Here is an 18,205-nt window from a genome sequence, read left to right on the forward strand (position 1 = left end):
TCTAACATGGGGTAACTTCCTGTGGGAATCAGTACTTGAGCTGTGTGGTTGACCTAAATTGCAGCTTTGCTGCTGTTTCCCTAGGGAAGACTTTTTGTACAGCTCAGGGTTTAATGGTTGACCTTATAGGTACTTCTGGCTCTGATACTCGGTGCACCTGGGTTGTGTAGAAACTCTGATCCGGGCCTGAGTTTTTTCATTAAACTGTACCCCATGCAATTCGGCATTCCTGACCAGCCTCCTCTAAATGGTCCTGCACTGATTGGGGGGAGTGGGGGTGGATCAGCTGTCCTTGCTGTGTCCCATTGTTCTCCCAGTGGGCCTGTCTCATCCACTGCCTGTGCTCCAAACACTTCCCATTGGGCAGGCCCTGCACTGGTCCCCTGCGTTGACTCACCAGCCTCTGAATGGCTCCCCTTTATCAGCTGTTCTGGCTTCTCGCTCCTGCATGTATCCATGGGAACCCTATTAGTGGTCTTGCTGTCCTGGGGGCCACCAAAGTCCTCTTCTCCCCTTCTGCCTCCAAGTAACTCCATCTAAAAGGCATGGCTGTGGCTTCTGCTGGCTCCTGCTCCATGTGCTCCAGCTTTAAAGCAGCCGCGGGCCAAACGCTGAGAGTAGTTTTTTCTTTCTCTCATTGTGGTTTCTCCTGCCTTCATGAGTTCCATAGGTCTCTCCTCCTGTTCACCTGAGCTCCAGTGGCTCCAGCTTGGCTGATGTTACATTTTTATTGTTGGAAATTCATGGATTTGTGGGAGAGAATGATGCTGGGGACCACCTATTCTGCCATCTTGACCGGAACTCTCTAGTAAACTTTTAAAGTAGAATTAATAGAAATCTTTTTCAAACCCTTACAGAAAACTGAAGAAGGAACACTTCAAAGTCACTTTGTGAGGCCAGCATTATCCTAATACCAAAGCCAGAAAATAAAATTACAGGCCCATATCCCTTATGATTACAGATACAAAAATCATCAACAAAATACTAGCAAAACAAATTTAATAGCACATTAAAAGGATCATATACCATGATCAAATGGGATTTATCCTTGGGATGCAAGGATAGCTCAACATATGCAAATTAATAAATGTGATACACGACATGAACAAAATGAATGATAAAAACGATATGATCATCTCAGTAGATGTAGAAAAAGCATTTGACAACATTCAACATCCTTTTATGATAAAAACTCTCAGCAAATTGATATAGAGGGAATGTTGCTCAACACAATAAAGGTCACATATTAGAAGCCCACAGCTAACACCATAATCAATGATGAGAAACCTCTTACCTATTTCATTTAGCCCAGGACTGGAAATTCTAGCCAGAGTAATTAGGCAAGAAAAAGAAATGAAAGCCATCCAAACTGGAAAGGAAGAAGTAAAACTGTCTCTGTCTCCAGGTGACATGATCTTATGTATAGAAAACCCTAAAGACTGCCAAAAACTATTAGAACTAATCAATAAACTTAGTAAAGTTTCAGGATACAAAATCTACATACAAAATTCAGTTGTGTTTTCAAATACTATTCATGAACTAGCTGAAAAAGATATTAGGAAAATAATCCCATTTATATTAGCACCCCAAATAATAAAATAATTAGGAATAAATTTAAACAAGAAGGTGAAATATTTGTACACTGAAAACTATAAAACACTGATGGAAAAAAAAATAAAGACGTGAACATATGGAAAGATATCCTGTTTTCATGGATTGGAAGAATTAATACTCTTAAGCTATCCATACTACCCAAAGTTATCTAAAGATTCGATACAATCACTATCAGAATTGCAATGGTATTTTTCACAGAAATACAGAAAACAATCCTAAAATTTATATGAACCACAAAAGATTTCAAATAGCTAAAGCTACTGAGCAAGAGCAAAGCCAAAAAACAAAAACAAAAACACCAAAAAAAATTAAAGACATCCTATTTCCTTACTTCATATTATATTCCAAAGCTATGGTAATCAAAACAGTATGATGCTGGCATAAAAACAGACATATAGATCAATAGAACAGAAGAGAGATCTCAGAAATAAACCCACACATGTACCACCAACTAATTTTTGACAAAGGTGCTATGAACCACAATGGGAAAAGGATAGTTTTTTCAATAAATGATGTTGGTAAAACTGGATATCCACATTCAAAAGAATGAAATTGGATGCTTATCTTATATAATACACAAAAAGAACTCAAAATGTATTAAAGACTTAAACAAAAAAACTGGAAACCATAAAATTCCTAGAAGAAAACAAAGGGGGAAACCTTCTTCACATTAGTCATGGAAATGAGTTTTTGGATTTGACACCAAAAGCACAGGAGACAAGAGCAAAAATAAATAAATGGGATGCTATGGTTTGAATTTTTGTTTCCTCCAAAGTTCTTGTTGAAATTTAATGTCTATTGTAACAGTATTAACAGGTAATCTGACTATGGAATTTGAAAGGTTGGGCCTTTAAGAGGTAATTGGATCATCCCTCATGAATGGATTAATCCTTTCAAGGATTAATGGGTTAATTGATTAATGAGTGATCATGAAAGTAGACTGCTGGCTTTACAAGAAGAGGAAGAAGCACGTTAATTAGCATGCTCTTGTCCTGCTCGCCATGTGATGCTCTGTGCTGCCTCAGAACTCTGTAGAGAGTCCTCCCCAGAAGCAGAACCTCACCAGATGTGCCCCCCTCAACCCTGGACTTCTCAGCCTCCAAAATTGTAAGAAATAAATTTCTTTTCTTATGTATTACTCAGTTTCAGGCATTCTGTTATGAGCTACAGAAAACTGACTAATATGTAACACTTGTACAGTGTTGGAGGGAATGTAAATTGGTACTGCCATTATGGAAAACAGTATGAAGTTTCCTCAAAAAGTTGAAAATAGAATTATCATATGATCCTGCAATCCCATTTCTGGGTACATATTAAAAGGATATAAAATCAGTACCTTGAAAAAATATTTGCACTTCCATGTTCATTGTAGCATTATTCCCAATAGCCAAGAAATGGAAACAACCTAAAGGTCCTACAATAGAGGAATGGATAAAGAAAATCTGATATATACACACAATGGAATATTACTCAGCCTTAAAACAGGAGGAGATCCTACTATTTGACACAACATTGATGAACCTGGAAGACATTATGCTAAGCAAAATAAGCCAGACACAGAAAGGTAAATATTGCACGATCTCAACTTTTGTTGTATCTACAAAAAACTCCTGGTAACAGAAAATAGAATGGTGGTTACCAGAGGCTAGAGGGTGGGAGAAAAAGGGAGATATTGGTCAAAGAATATGAACTCTTAGTTTTAAGATGAATGAATTCTGAAGACCTAATATACAGAATGATGACTATAGTTAATAATAATGTATTGTACACTTGAAATTTGCTAAGAGAGTAAATCTCACGTGTTCTCGCCACACAGACACACAAAATGTAACTATGTGAGGTTATAGGTATATTAATTACCTTGGTTGTATGAATCATTTCACAATGTATACATATATCAAAACTTCATGTTGCACAGCTTGAATATATACAATTTTTATTCATCAATCATACCTTAATAAAGCTTGAAGGAAAAAAAGATGAAATTTCAGATAAATTTTGGTGCCCTAATCCATAACAGAAAGTTCTGATTCTTTACATAGCATGATATTCATTATTTTACTATTTTTTTTAATTTGTTTATTGTGTGAGCAACCCAAACATCAGTTTAAGTGCTGTGGTAATCTTATTACTAGATTCCCCAACTCTACAATTGATAAGTTTTATACCATTTTAGATATTTAATAAGATACTTAGAAATACTAGGGGAAAAAATCAGTATTCAAAAGATTAATTTTGTTTATAATAAATTATTTTATCATCTTCTTCAGTTCGAAATCCAGCTTTGAACCTGAGGGAGGCTTTCGAATCATGTTAATTAAATGGTGTTCCTTTAATCAGTAGCAATTTGATTATGAATGACTTATAAGATCTTTTTGTGAATGCCTCCTTCTTGTGTGTTAATATTTGCATCTCCCATTTGGCCTTTTTGATAGACAGAAAAGAGTCATGTTCAGACATGATCAGTATTTGGGACAACCCATATCTCTCCGTGTTTGTGCAGGTCACTTCACATAATGCTATGCATTTTAAGTTACGGCTTTGCAGGAACTGGGATTGCTGCCCTTTTTTTCTGTGACTGGGATGTGTTGCTGCTTTTACCGCTTGAAGCCATCCTATCCTTGGCAGATGCATTTTGCTTCTTGTTCATCCCTGAATAACCAAATGATATACTTGACATTGGACTAAGATAGATTCCACTTGCATACATTGCACTGTGGAGCTGCAGTCATGTATTAGAAGCAAAAACCAGACCATTCCTCAGGATGGAGCGCCAGTTTTCAATGTGTGAGCCATGAAATGCAATGGTGCTTCCAAAGAGTTTTTTAGCAGCTCAGAATTGGATTCTTTGGCTGGCGACTGCCGAGAAGAAGGAATTGATATGGAGTATGCATAAACTTCAGTTGCCTGTTAACTGGCAGTTTCACGATATGTGACCTATCAGTTGAAATAACCCATTGCAGTAGGGGATGAGCAAGGGGGTACTGTTTTTCCATCTGCTTCTTGACTTCCAGATATGGTCCTTGTGTCATTTCTCTGATAGAAATTCTGCTATCCAGTGCTTTCCTTAATTGATCATAGTTCTTCTTCCTGGGGTTGAAGCCCAACATCCGAGGATCATCGGGATCTACCACAGAAGGATATGGCTCGAAAACAACAACTTTTCTAGGAGATTCCAGTGCAGAACTGCACATGGACAATAGTGGATCTGCCACCTGAGCTCCAGTTACTATTTCATCAGCAGCTTCCTTCATTACTCCCAGGGCTTGAAAAAGCAAATACACACAGCTCTCATTCACACACAGTAGGCCTAAGACTGGGGACATTTTGAAACACATGTGGCTCATCACAAACCACACAGTATTCATTCGATACAGGGATCCCCAGTTCAGCAAACTCAACTGTTTGAACTAGGACACTGCAGTCTCATATTGGAACACATTTTGTACCATTTAGAGCAGGCTGGGAGGATGAAGAGGAAGATGGCGTTAAGGTTCCAATAATCCCTGAGGTAAGAGAGAGCCTCCTGCCCTTAGGTTCCTTGAAAAGCTCAGTTTTGGATGACTTGGTTGGCACTGGAGTAAGATTTGCTGGGCAGTTTATGATTTTTCAGTTCATATAATTCTTTCATTCTGGGATTACTGGAGTAAGACCTACTGAACAGTCTGTTGGGCTTCAAGTTGGTGGTGTGCCCGCATCACAGATATCCAGAACAAGATCGAGTCAACAGTTTATGCTGCTTTAGAGTGAGGCAGGCCTCCTGCTCAATAGCTGCGGGGCAGAGACAGTTCAAGAGTTTGTGTGATTTAATTGTTGTTGTCTGATCAGCCCTGGGATCACTGGACAGGGAGGCACCAAAGGTCCTGTGCGACCTCGTGGCGCACATGTCATCAGTCTCAACCGTGCTGGAACAAGTCTTGCTCAGCAGCTTATGTGTTTTGGAGATTCCATCTTGCTCAGATTTCAGTTTGAATTTGCTTTTACCAGAGCCAGGGGGAAGGATAACTTGGTGACCTATGCAAATTAGAAAATAAATGCAGGGGAGATTTCACTTTCTTCTCCAACAACTTTTTGTTGTGCAGGCAATTGGATTTTTCCTTTGCTCTGTTTCCACTGCTGTGTAACGAATGTCTGCGTGGTTTTTTTTTTTTTTTCAGCTGATATCCCAATCCAAACCACTCTTTTGTGGAAATCTGAAAGGCATCAACAGTGGGCACTGGCCCATTTAAATACTGTGTGAGTGCAATGGGCTACTACTCAGCCATAAAAAAGAATGAAATTCTGCCATCCTCAGCAACGTGGATGAGCTTGGAGAACATTATGTTAAGTTAAATAAGGCAGATGCAGAAAGAGAAATACCACATGTCCTCATTCATAAGTGGGAGGGAGGGAAAGAAGGAAGAAAGGAAAGAACAACTACAGTAAGATGTTGAATTTTCAGGAGAGAATAGATCTATCATCACTAGAAGGGGGAAGAAGGGAGGCGGGTTAGGGAGAAACCGGGGAATGGGCACAAAGAATGACTGTGATTTGTAATGATGAATATGATAATAATACTGATTTGATCATTATGTATTGTACATAAATACTGATAGTAAACTCTGTACCCCATAACTATGTATAATCAATTGTGTTTCAAGTATAAAATAAATAAATACTGTGTAAGTGAACAGTGTAGTCGGACAACTATAGGTTCTGTTCGAATTACTTCCCAAGCCACAGCCATCTCATCATCAAGAAAGCTAACTAACATCAATATGCAGATCAATATCTACATCAATGGCGCCATATTCCCTGAGAGAAACAGCGTGTGGCCTGTATATCTCTCTCACTGCCGACAAATCAGCTTCCAGCTGTAGGTGTTTCCCCATCAAAGTTCACCTGTCCTCTGTATTAAAATTCTTCGGAATCATTATCACCTTCAGAATCTTCTACTGTTCTATTCTGTCTTGACTCCTCCCTATTTTCCTTTTGTAATTTGGATTTCATGGATAAGCAACAGTTAATGTCATTTGTTTTTCTTAGTTCTGTTGCTATTCAATGAAAATTTGCTGGAATTGGCTCTGTCGCACCTAGTAGATCATCATTTTCTGAACTTGACACAAATGTATTATCTGGGTAATCTTCAGATACATGTACTGATTAGTATACACTTTTGGGCTCACCAACATAGGTAAAAATAAAGGTGGAGTCTGAGTATCTGAAATCTGCAAACAGGCCGTCCTTCTCGACTCTGGACTTCCGGATCACAACGTCGGTATCTTGAATTTGCTCCTTCCTTGAACACCTCTCCATTAAATAAATCCCTGGAAAAGAAGGAGCCACTATTTCCATCCTTTCCTATCCCCCTTCACACTTGCAGCCTCATTCTTTTACTATTTCTGCAAGAAGGACTTTCCTAATTTGTTACAAACTTTCATTAGGGGTAGAGTTATTTTCATTGTGTTCATTTTTCTTGTTTTGCTTTCATGGCTACACACGTGATTTAGGGACAATTTACTTGGAGACATCGCATACTTGTTACATATGATACATAGAATAGGAAGGACTGATTTCTTCCATCAGAATACAGGAATTGATTAGACATAAATACCTGTACTTCACAGGAGAGAAAGCTTTATTTGGCATCTCTTGTGAATACTCAGGTATAGGGCTTTGGGAGTGAAGAATTTGTTGTATTTCTCAATTACTAGGTGATATTTCTCCTATTGACACAGTACATCTTCGTGCAACAGGACCTGTTTCTCCCTTTGCATTGTCTGGTAGGATGCTCAGAACCAATGGATGTTCCACTTCTATTGAGCATTATTATTAACTCTTCCTTCATACTATGATTTTTAGCTTTATTTTACATTGTACCCAATTTTTTCACTCACTTATTTTAGTTTTTGAAAGGCTTAACTAGCCATGTTTAAGTTGTCCTAAAAATGTAGATCTCACCTCTGCCTACATTATATTGAAGAGTAGTGGGGATGGGGTAGGGGTGTGGTACCCAGGCTTCAGCATCTTGAAGAGTTATTCCCATTAGCAAGAATAACCACATCTGGCTGGCCCTTGCCCTTGAAGTTCTATCCTCTGGGCTTTTACACCGGTCCACCTGGTGACAGACATGTGTTCCTTCCCTGCTCCCTCCCTACCTGCCCAAGCACCTGACCACAAGCGTCTCTAGGCAGATATTCCCTACCTACACCCTCCCTCTATTCAAATCACCTTATGCAAATAGATGTCATAGACTTGCATTTGTGTTCACTCTGCCTGTTAAAATTAAAATTAAAAAAAGAAAAAGAAAAAAAAAAGATATAATAGGCTTGCACACTGAAATACTTCATTAAAATTCCTAACCACTTTAACTCAAACCAGATCTGCATTGTATGCTTATCCTTCCTGGGAAGCTGGAGCGCGTACCACAGAACACAGGGGAGGGGCCAGGCTTGCTCTGTTTTCTCCTACTCTTGTTGGTTTCTCTCCAGCCCCAGGCCACTTTCACTGCTCTCTTTCTTCTACCATTAGGTAGGGTCACAGCATCTCTGCCAAGTTCCACCCCTGCTGGTGATGCCCTCTCCTATAGTCTTCTCCTCCATGATTTTCTTGCCTCTGATGCACATATCTGTGGGATATAGATGGAAATAGCTCAATTAATTTCTTGACTCTTGGATAAATACATGCTTCTTGAGAAAACAGTGTGTACCCGTAATTCATTGGGGAAATTACAAGGGTCCTATGCCCTTTACAGATTCAAGGACAAGAGCATTAATTAAGGAAATTATTCTCTTTTTCATTCGAGTCCTTCTAAGTTATGAATCAAAATGTAGTTTTGTAATTTTTCCTATTCATTAATTATCCTCATTAACTATCTGATTCAAGTTAGTTCAATTAAATTTTGAACTATAAGTAAGGCAGTGTTATAAGCTATAAAATAAATAAGACATTGCTCCTGCTCATGAGAAATTTTAGAGGAATACATTCCTTCTTATCTCTGACTGCATAGAAGAATCACTCAGGGAGGACTTAAAAACACTGATGTCAGAGCCAGGAATTCTGATTTAAATGGATTGAGGTGGGGTCCAGAAATTTTTTTAAGATGATACTAATGTGCAACCAGAATTGAGGACCACTAAGGTAGGGGCATGGGTTTTGCACAAAATAGCTGAACTGCAAAGCAGAACATGATTTAACTGTTACAGGACAGACACAAAGTGCCATTATAAAGTCCCCATTCCCCATTCCCTACGGCTCCCTTATAACCACCTGCCCTTCTCCCCACTGTGTTTTGGGTTAGTTGCCCCACATCTCTACTTTCATAATTCCCTGTGGTTATCTCAGCTATAGCATTTATCAGTAACCAGTGTTTTTGCCACTGGGCTATGAGCTCCTTGAAGCCAGGGACCGAGGTCTGCAGTTAGATAAATGTGAGTTCATATCTCGGTAGCTTGCAATATAGGCAGGTTACTTAACCTGTACGCATCCTAGTTGCTTATGTGTAGGATGTCAATAGTAATAGTGCCTAACTCATGGGGTTGGTATGAAAATGTAATAAAATAATGAGTGTAAAGCACTTAGGTTAGTGCCTCGAACATAATGAACCACAAATGTTAGTGATTGTTATTATTAGCCTCTCTCACCCCAGAATCTAGCATACTGCTTTGCATTTAGCTTAATAAATACAAATACCACTATACTTGACTTCACAGGCCAGATTTACTGAACTCTGATGGGTGTTTAAGCCATTCTTTAATGAAAGACAGGCTGCTGCTAGTCCCAACATTGCTTCTGTGCAACTTGGAAAAAGGGCCTTGTGCTGGTTTTGCTCGATTTCCAGGTCCAATCTGAACTCCACACTTCCCTGCCCTGGGCAGTGCCTCAAACACTGGCTTTTCTCAACTATGTCACACGGGCTCCCTTGCCAACAGACTTGAGTTCTGCCAATAGGAGAACCAAAAGGAAGGGAGGAATCAGAGAAGGGACATTTATTCCTTGCTCCCTCTCTGCTTGGGCCTGTGTTTGTGGTAGTGGCTGGATCTGTCCATACCTACACCTTCTGTCGGGAGGGAGGCCTATTCACCCTGGCTCCAGCTTTCACTGGGTTCTTTTTTTTTTTTTTTTAATAGAAGTGATTAAAGTTTTATTAGTGCAATACATCTTACTTTGTTTATTCTGTTTCTGAAAAAAAATTATCAATATACAATGTAGTTGATTTTCATGTCCCTTTACCAATTCCTCTTTGACGCCCCCCTCCCTGCTCCCCCTCCCCCATCAACATCATATCTGTTCACTTGTCTTAATAAGTTCAAGGAATTGTTGTGTTTTCTTCCCTGCCCCCTCCCCATTTGTTTGCATATTTATTTATTTATTTATAGCTCCCACAAATAAGTGAGAACATGTGGTATTTCTCTTTCTGTTCCTGACTTATTTCACTTAATATAATTTTTCTAAGTCTGTCCATCTTGCTGCGAATGGTAGTATTTCATTCTTTTTTACAGCAGAGTAGTATTCCATTGTGTAGATATACCATATTTTATTTATCCACTCATCTGATGATGGACATTTGGGCTGGTTCCAACTCTTGGCTATTGTAAATAGTGCTGCAATAAACAGTGAAGTACAGGTATCCCTTCGACATAATGATTTCCATTCTTCTGGGTATATTCCCAGCAGTGGAATTGCTGGGTCGTATGGTAGATCTATCTGTATCACTGGGTTCTGATAAGTGCTACTTTCTTCCCTTGCTCCTTCAAGTTTAGGGGTGGTGATGGCTTCCTGCTCTTGCTAGTCTCTGAGTACTGCATGCCTTATGGGTTTCCTTAGCCCTGTCCACACATGGGAGGGGTGGGGAGGTAGTCTTTTCATTAAAGTCTTTTGAACCAAGCTGAACGAATTTTCCTCTTAGGTGCCTGACTGATAACCAACTCTTACTCAAAAACATTTTGCTGCCTTCTGGGGGAAACTTGTGGTAAACAATACGATAGTCCCCCCCACCCCACCCCCCCATCTGTGATTATGATTTCCAAAGTTTTGGTTACATGCAGTCGACCTTGGTCTGAAAATATTACATGGAAAATTCCAGAAAAAAACAATTCATAAGTTTTTCGGTGTGCATTGTTGGGAGCAGTGTGATGAAATCTTGCATCGTTTCGCTCCACTGGGCAAATCTTCTGTCTGTGAAACTGTGAAGAAGGAAAAAGAAATTCATGCTAGTTTTGCTAGTGACACCTCTAACTGCAAAAATTACAGCCACTGTGCGTGATAAGTGCTTGGTTAAATGGAAAAGACATTAAATTTGTGGTGGAAGATGAGAAAGAGACCAGGTTTGGTACTGCCTGCGGTTTTCAGGCATCCACTGGGGGTGTTGGACCGTATCCCCCACGGATAAGGGGGGACTACTGTATACACTTATTAAATCTCCAGTGTGAGTGGTGCCACATTACAGGTGGGTTGAAGTAAACAATCCAAAGCAGAGCAAAGGCAGAGGCACAGAAGTTTTCACTTAATATCACTAACACGCTCTTGTACATCATAAAGGAACACAAGACTCTCCACTGAGGTCTTCAGAGTGTCACCTCCCACAGTCTCTAAGTTTCTGCCTTTGGTCGTCCCTCATCCTCGTTCAGCAGCTTCTTTTAGTTCTCCTCGAGTAGTCTGTCCCTTCCTTGGGCAACTACACCCTTCCCCTCCAAGTAAAGTCATCCTGTCCCCAGTCCCTTCATGTGTCTGAAAGTTTTCCACCTCAGATTTAGCTGAAAGGAAATATTAATGGTTGCTTTTCTTCTGAGAACCTGCTGACTGTGAAGAGAGGAGAGTTGAGTTCCGATCCCACAAGCTTGGGGCCTGGAGTTGCAGAAGGAGGTGAACAGTGATGCCTCAGTTCCGGTTTGCTTTCCTACAAAGTGTGGCTGTGACTGACTAGCTGCTCCTCAATTGTGAAAAACACATCATTATGAAGAAAATTAATTTTCTTCTGGAGACAACATTGTATATTCTCACCCAACAACTGTATTTCTCCTATTAATAGTAGTTTGGCCCTGTTCCTTGCACACACACACACAAAAGGAACTTGAATATTACTATATTAAGGGAGCATTATTTTTTTCTGGGCCTGTTTTCATGATACAGAACCCTACAGCTGAGCTCGCCTAATCATCTGGGCTAGGCGGAGTCATGCCCAAATAGTTTCTTCCTGATTGCCAATCTCAGATAACCACCATACAACACAAACATAGATACTACTTACTTAGTGCAAAATCCTTTCAACATATCTTGAGGCATATCAATGAAGTTCATGGTTCTCAGCTGGGGGCAATTTTGCTTCACAGGTGACATTTGGCAATATCTGGAAACACTTTTGAATGTCACTATGAAGGGGAGAGGTTGCTACTGAAGGATGCAGGCCAGGAATGCTACTAAATATCCTCCGGTGTGCAGGACAGGCCTACACGACAAAGAACTATCATGTTCGAAATTTCCCCCAGGCAACATTCATCTGTCGTTTCATAGGGAGGTTAAGATCACTAAGAGCACATGTTGTGGTGGACTTGTGCTCTGACTTGAAGCAGGATTCCCTTCTGAGGATGAAAGGCCAGTGTGACCTCATTTCCCAAATTTGTCTCTTACAGTAACAGACAAGCACTCACACATATTCTCTCTCTCTCTTCCCCCTCAGAGGAAATCAAAATAAATATTCAGAACCTTCACAAGCACAGCCTGGGGGAGGGTGTGTGTTAAAGTTCAGGATCCATTTTGCCCCCTTGTCTTGGAGATGGGGAGGCACGTCTGTACGGTACACGTGTTAGAGAGAATGGATTCCTTCCTTCTTCTTTCCCTTCTTCACCTCATACATGGCCTCCCTGGCACGGTTGCCAGAACAAATATATGATGCCCAGCTGTCTTAGCTCAGGCTGCCATAACAAAATACCATAGACAAGGAGGCTTAAACAACAGAAATTAATTTTCGCACAGTTCTGGAGGCTGGAAGCCCAAGGTCAAGGTGCAGGCAGGTTTGATTCCAGGCGAGGGCTCTCTTCCTGGCATCCAGACGGCCACCTTCTCACTGTGTCCTCACATGGCCTTTTCACAGTGCATGCGTGTAGGGAATGAGGGATACATCCCTCTCTTTCTCTTCTCATAAGGCCACCAGTCCTATTAGATTAGGACACCACTCTTATGACCTCATTTAAATTTAATTACTACCTCAAAGCTTTATCTTCAAATATAGTCACAATAGGCATTAGGGCTTTGATATATGAATTTTGGATGGGGACACAATTCAGTGCATAGCACCAGTTAAATTTGAATTTCAGATAAACAACAAATAATTTTTTTTTAAAAAAAGATGACTGGTAAGGGGATATTAACCCTTGACTTTGTATTGTCAGCACCACGCTCTCCTAAGTGAGCTAACTGGCCATACCTATATAGGGATCTGAATCCATGGCCTTGGTGTTGTCAGCACCATGCTCTTCCAAGTGAGCCACAGGCCGGCCCCCAACAACAAATAATTTTGGGGGGTACATTTATATTAAAAATTATTCAATGTTTATCTGAAATTTAAAATTTAATTGGACATCCTGTATTTTTATTTGCTACCTACTCCTTGGGCCATTAGCTGGCTTTGACCCTCTTCTTGGATCAAAAATACATGGGAGATATGGTTGATTCCACAGTCACATTTCTACAGCACAGGTCTGATTTGGCCTACAAAACATATCTCCTTCCCATTGCTTGTCTGTCACTTGAAGAAACTCTTTATATTAACACCAATGTGTTTGTTCCAAGTGCCACTATGCTCTTTCCAGAATGTGAAAAGAATAAACATTGTCATTTACAGTTGGAACATTAATTTTGTTTGTTCTATATGATCTAGATATTGAATACTTTGGAAAGTAAAGGGGAAATTTTTGCTATGATTTGCATAAATTTTATTCTCAATTTCAATATCTTAATATTATTTATTGATGGTTAATAATAAATAATTATTTAATTACCTCATTTTTAATATGGCATTTGCTTATAGTCTGGTATAAATTTTTACATAACATCATTTACTCAAAGACACTATTAAAAACACTACAGTTCAAAAAAAGGCAAAAATACCAAAAAAACTACTCAAGGTCTTTGTCTATGAAGTGTCTGTCTCTTTGTTTTGTTTATATTTACTCTTTCATTGGTCAACAAAAAATTTTTTAATGGGAACTGGCTGGTACAGGGATCCAAACTTGTGACCTTGGAGTTAAACAGCTGCACTCTAACCAACTGAGCTAACCAGCCAGCCCCAACAAATTTTTAAAATACATATAATGAATAGAACATTTGATAGGCACAGTGTATAGACAGCTAAGACCCTCTCAATGGATTTTTAAATTTCTTGCTTTGACAAGGATACCACAATTGCTTGGCAGTTCGTATTAATTATATATATTGCTACATAACAAATTGACCCAAGTCTTAGTGGCTTGAACAACAGCATTTTTATACACTGTGCATCTCTTAGTTTCCGTTGGTTAAGAATCTGGCTACAGCTTATGTGGGTCCTTCGCTCCAGAGGATCTCACAGGCTATGATCAGTGTTGACCAGAGCTGTGGTCTCATCTATCTTGAGCAGGGAAGAAGCCACTTCTAAGCCCACTCATGTGGTTGTGGGCAGGACTCAGTGCTTCAAGGGTTGTTGGACTGAAAGCCTCAGTTCCTCAATGGCTGTTGGTCAGAGACTGCTCTGTTTCTATCCACATGGGCTTCTCCATATGATAGCTAAGAACATGGCAGTTAGCTTCCAGCAGAGAAATCAAGTGAGGGCCAGAGAGAGAGAGAGTACCAGCAAGACAGAAACAATCTTTTGTAACCTAACCAGGGAAGGGGCATCCTAATACTTTTCTATACTTTTTAACTTGAATGCTTTGCAAGTTAAGGAGAGGAGGTGGGAGAGATTTCCTCAGGAGTAAAGAGGTTGGAAGTCAGATAACTTGTTGAGAGCTACTGCCCAAGGATCGCAGGTGGTGAGAGATCAGAACTGATTTTAACTGGACTTAGACAGTAAATGGATATTTCTTACACATCTTTATAAATTTGTGGACTAAGAGTCATTGCCTGTTATGATATTTATTAACATTTATTCACTTTAAGAGTTGGTTATCTGATTGAGAGGGAACACCAGTGTCTTAAATGAACTACATAGTTATTTTATCAATTTAAATCTTGGTATGTCTAATTTAAATTCGTTGTAGAATTCTGTAAAGCCTATTAAACCATATTAGGTAGAATTGTTCCTGAACAATTATTAACACTTCTACCAGGCTTAATATCTATTCCTTTTCCTAATTGTTTTGCAGTACATAAGATGCTATAAAAAGACCAGAACATATGAGTTTTTGCTCATTTAACTTGCTATTTTCAGTGGTCAGAATATGGTGTTTAGTGGGCATGGGAGATGAAAATATTACATTTTCAAATTTGAGATAAAATCTTAGTAAAATGAACAAATATAATGACATCTCCCATGCCTCATTCTTAGTTCTATTGCTCCTTCTATTTGTAAAAATTCCAAATGTTTAATATTACCTCTTGTTTCCCCTGCCTTGGACCCCTCTATTCCTCGTGCTGCTATCCTGGCCAGAGCCACTGTTCCCTCTCTGCTGGTCCCCTGCCAGAGCCTTCCAATAGCTACTGGCCCTCCTGCCCCTCAAACCCATCCTCTACATAGCAGCAGAGTGATCTTAAACAAAAGAAGTCAGATCACGCTACTCCCTTCTCAAAACCCACCCAAAGCTTCTCATTCAACTTTGTGTAAAACACAAACTCTTTAGCTCTCTCCAACCTGCCTGTCTGATGTCAGCTACCCTCCCCTGTCACTCTACTCCACTTTTGCTCTGGTACTCATACCTACTAAACTCTAAAGCCTAATTCAGATGAGTGAAGCACACCAATAAACAAATAAAAACAAACAAATAAACAAAAAGCAAATCTGCCTGGGGTAATCAAAGTGCTCATACTGATTATTTTCAGTAGTTAAGTTTTCTATTAGCTGTTGTCTGGATCAATCCAGTTTCTGTGTCATGTCTTTGCTTCTAGTTCATTCTGTCAAATGACTGACTATAATCAAGGACTTCATGTGGGAAGCAGATTAACGTACACTCCTCTGTTATTATTCTCCAAGGTGACTGAAGATGACCTGTTTGCTGGGAGTTAACTGATTCTTGCTATATCTTTTATTTGATGAAGCTTAGGAGTGATATCTGTGGGCCAGGAATTTCATGGTCCAGGCAGTGCATATGTGAGCCTGAGGCAAATTTATGTGTTATTAAATTCTCTCTCCTTCAGTTCACCAGTCCTCATGTGCAGACATATCCTAGTTGTCAAAAATGGCCTACCTGTCAACAACTCTGGAAGCCCCCAGTTGGCTAAGCCTTTAGAAAAGAGATACATTTTCTTCATTAAACAATATACCATCACAGTGGGTAGGCTTGAAAGGTATGGAGAAAGTACAGTTATGAATCATTCTTAATGCTCTTCAGGAAATGCAATTTTTATTTCAGCAGAGCAAGTCATTTCCATTTGATTAAAAAACAGTGAACTCTCAACTCTCCTCACTTTTGGGTCCACACCTGAAAGCCTAAGTCTAGGAAGATTTCACAGGACTCAGTCTCATCTGTATGATATTCTTTCTCCCAGTTGTTTCTGCATGGTGGACAGGGTTGACGCCAAGCTTAAGTCACTTTTCCTGGAGATTTTGATATGACTCTTGTGCTTCTCCCAGAGCACACCTGCCTACAGGGCTTTAAGTTCTCAGAAGAAAAATAAGACTAAGTGCAAATAGAAATATATATTTAAGAGATGATGAAAACAAACAAAAAATGGTACATTAAAAGCTTTCATCACTTCCTAGGGAGAGTAAAAGTCATGCCTGTTAAGCACCTATTTTGTGCTCAGCACTTCACTAGGATGAACAAACCATTTCTTTGGGGATCAATACTGACATATATGCCACAATGAAAATAGGAATACTATATAGCATAATAGAAGACAAAATCAGAGATGGTAGGACCCAAAGGATGGAGATCAAGAGGACTGAGATAATCAACAAAACTTCACAAGTCTTCATTGATGAAAATGATTTGCCTAGGAGCTGAAACCTTAGTCATTCTCCTTAAGAAGCCTATGTGACAGCTTTCCTTTTTTTTTTTCCTTCCCAACTCACATTCTACCCCTTCAGGAATGTGATCATTTAGGCCTCAGGTTGCTCCTTCTACAGAGCCCTAAGTCCTGACTCCTCCGGTTTACCTGTAGACTCCAGATGTTTGCAATGTAGGGTCAAGCTTGTGGAACTATACGAGTTCATCTCTGCCTTCAAATCTGGGTTCAGGATTCTCTGGAAGGCAACATAATAGCTTCTTACCAACATTCTGTTTTGAACCTGCAAAGGGCTGATCACCACAGGACTGATCAGTGTCCTCTGTCCCAAAACCTCAGGACAGGGGCTGAGGGGCATTCTTCTAACTCTCAACACCACTCACAAACCATTACTCCTACATGCTCTTGCAAAAAGTCCTTTCTCTTTGGAGGCTCAGGCCTTTCATCTTTCCCTCCCTCATAGCTGTCGTGTCCTGAACTAATCACTCTTCCATACTCAGTAAGGCCTGTGGACTCTGGCTCCCTGTCTTCCTCCTCATCCCGAGCGCCACTGTCGTTCTTGAAAGGAGCACAGGCTTTGGAATCAAAGAGAACTGGGTTTGAGACACAGCTCTGCCCTCTACTAATTGTGTCACCATGGGCAAGTCACATAATTCTCTGAACCTCAGTTTTCTCAAAGGTGAAACATAGTAATGGTGCTTACTTCAAAAATGTTGTGCTCTATGCATGTAAATCACTCGCCACAATGCCCAACTCATAGAAAGTGATAAATAAATGTTGCTTTTGAGGATCACTAGGAGGTGGGCAGCACACCCAACACCCTCACTTGTGCTTCTTCAATCTCTGCAGCTCCACCAAGCTCCACTCAGCCCAGCCACCTTCAGCTTTGGGCTACACCTCAGCAATCTGAATTGCTCCTCCTGCAAAATCCTAAACATCTACACTTTTTTACACCACCTTTTCCTATTATTCTAGCCCTCTTATATCTGTATTCATATTCTATGTGTTCTCTAACTTTTCTTGATCTTCAGTTCCTCCTTGTTTTCCTTCCTCTCATTTCTCAAGAAATATAGACCTCATGGTGTTATTTGTAACAATCTTTGACAATTCTCTTGCTTCCTTGTCTTTCTTCTGTGTCTTTCCAGTAAAAGCTTATTCCTAAATCAAACCAGGGTGTTGCCTTTTCTGTTCTTATACCCAGTCTCCAGAGGGCTATTAGAAAAAAAAAAAAAAAAAACCACTTCGGTGAGGATCTACACATTTACAGCCTCCACCCTAACTCGGGTGAGCTGCCTCTGCCAGGTCTCATATGCCCATTGGAACCTTCAGCTCTCGCAGAGTCCCTGCCTGACACCTCTGAAAGCTCCCGGCTCAGCCGCTTGCCATCCACACAGTGACAGGAACTTCCTCCTTTCTGGTTCTTCCTCTGTCCCAGCCCTTTCCCAGCATTTTCTCTCCGATGATACAGATCCAT

At 40.0% G+C, this 18,205-nt stretch overlaps 1 pseudogene; it reads right to left on the reverse strand.

The window, feature by feature from the left end:
* Window positions 1-4,147: 4,147 nt before the first annotated feature.
* LOC134379138 (protein mono-ADP-ribosyltransferase PARP8-like) lies at window positions 4,148-18,205 on the reverse strand (annotated as a pseudogene).

Source organism: Cynocephalus volans, chromosome 5, assembly GCF_027409185.1.
Source record: "Cynocephalus volans isolate mCynVol1 chromosome 5, mCynVol1.pri, whole genome shotgun sequence".
NCBI classification, from domain to species: domain Eukaryota; kingdom Metazoa; phylum Chordata; class Mammalia; order Dermoptera; family Cynocephalidae; genus Cynocephalus; species Cynocephalus volans.